We start from the raw sequence: 1,753 nt of genomic DNA, 5'->3' as shown, positions 1-1,753 counted from the left end.
GCATGGTTACAATTTTATCTCTAATAGTATCGATCTTGGAAGTAAAGTAGTTCATAAAGTCATTACTGCTGTGCTGTTGGGGAGTATCAACACTTGTTGATGCTTTATTTTTCGTTAGTTTAGCCACTGTATTGAACAAATACCTGGGGTTGTGTTTGTTTTCTTTAAAAAAAGACAAAAAGTAAGCAGATCTAGCAGTCTTATGCTTTTCTGTAGGGTAGGGTACTTTCTCTTCAAGCAATACGAAATACCTCTAGTTTTGTTTTCCTCCAGCTGCTCTCCATTTTCCGGGCTGCTCTCTTTAGGGTGCGAGTGAACTGTAAAGATGGCTGCGCATGTGTTTCTCTGGTGCATGAGGTCTATACACTCCGAATTTAATTCACAATGTTTCTCAAATTCCAGTTCAGAGGGCAGTTGCATAAACATAGCCCCTCTGTTAAGATCGACTGACCAGCTAGCAGTTTGCCAAGGGATAACCAGTCTTACTTTTCGGATTCAAATTCGACCAATCCACTTGTCTTGAAGAAAAAAGAAATTAGATGACTAACTTTTAATGACTAGTCCTGAAGTCCTGAACTGAGGAACTAAAACTGAAATTCAAACCAAGTAGAATAATTGATATCTTATAAGTAACATTAATAAGCGATTTTTTTTTTGTAAAAAGAAGCATGTCAAAAATGATAGCCTTGTTTGAACATTTAACGAAAGTTTGTGGTCCTTTCTTGGGCTTACAGACAGACAGAGGGTTTATATTGACATGCTGATGAACACTTAATTTCCCAGAATGCCACGAGCTGCTGGATTTCTCAGAAGTTCAGTTAAAGTTCAGGTCTGGCCATCTGAGGAACTGTACATCTCTGAATGGGGAAATCACAAAATCTCAAGAACTCTGACTCACATTTCAGTAAACCAGCAATAAAATACAACAACTGTGTTTTTTCATTCAGCTGGCTCCAGCCAATGCAGCATCATTTATACATGTAATTATTTAATAAGCATCCGTGTCTCTTTTATCATTTCATACATTTTGCCAAAGCCACTGGAGGCTATAAGTCATAGATGATCGGTGAACACTGCTCTCATCTGAGGCTCTGAATGACTCTCAGCGCTTCAGCAATAGATCAAGAGAAGCTCAACTAGACTGAAAAGTGACTAGAGAGGAAAAAAATGACTTCAAATACCAGAAACACAGTGGAAATTAAGCTAAAGGTTTTACTAAGCTCTGCTTCAGATTTGAGGATGTTTCTCCCAATGCTCCCACAATGCATTCTGGTAATTTTACCGTGATTAAGGGGGCTGTAGGGCTCTTATTTACCCCGGTTGAGTGGATGAGATCTCTTTATATTGTGCTGCAGCTGATGCTGTCCTTCATGCTCTCCACAGCAGTTTGACCAGCGTCTGCTGCCACCTGCTGCTCACTGCATCCGTCTGCTCTCAAGCGTCTCACTCTTCCATCAGCAGTCGTCCGTGTTTTTGGAGCAGGAATGATTGTGTTTGTTCTCAAAGCCTACTTCTACAAGAAAATAAGAATAAAATCAAGTGCTAGAGCCGTGACAGCATCACAGCAAAATATGGCAGTGCCTGATTATATGATTATACTGGCATAAGAGGATTGTTCGGGGGGTGTGTGATCTCTCTCGCACGCGCACGCGCACACACACACACACACACACACACACACACACACACACACACACTCTCTCTCTCACACACACACACCCTCTCTCTCTCTCTCTCACACACACACACACAC

General features: G+C 41.1%; 1 long non-coding RNA gene across 1 annotated transcript; it reads right to left on the bottom strand.

Annotated features, from left to right (window-relative positions):
* Positions 1–550: 550 nt before the first annotated feature.
* Positions 551–1,595, bottom strand: LOC107684194 (uncharacterized). The gene is made up of 2 exons (XR_001633827.1): positions 1,283–1,595; positions 551–857 (listed from the first exon to the last, which is right to left on the bottom strand). It is a non-coding gene; the product is annotated as an uncharacterized LOC107684194 (long non-coding RNA).
* Positions 1,596–1,753: the final 158 nt, after the last annotated feature.

Source organism: Sinocyclocheilus anshuiensis, unplaced genomic scaffold (genome assembly GCF_001515605.1).
Source record: "Sinocyclocheilus anshuiensis isolate Anshui unplaced genomic scaffold, SAMN03320099.WGS_v1.1 scaffold3980, whole genome shotgun sequence".
NCBI classification, from domain to species: Eukaryota; Metazoa; Chordata; class Actinopteri; order Cypriniformes; family Cyprinidae; genus Sinocyclocheilus; species Sinocyclocheilus anshuiensis.
This window is presented reverse-complemented; position numbering and strand designations above follow the sequence as displayed.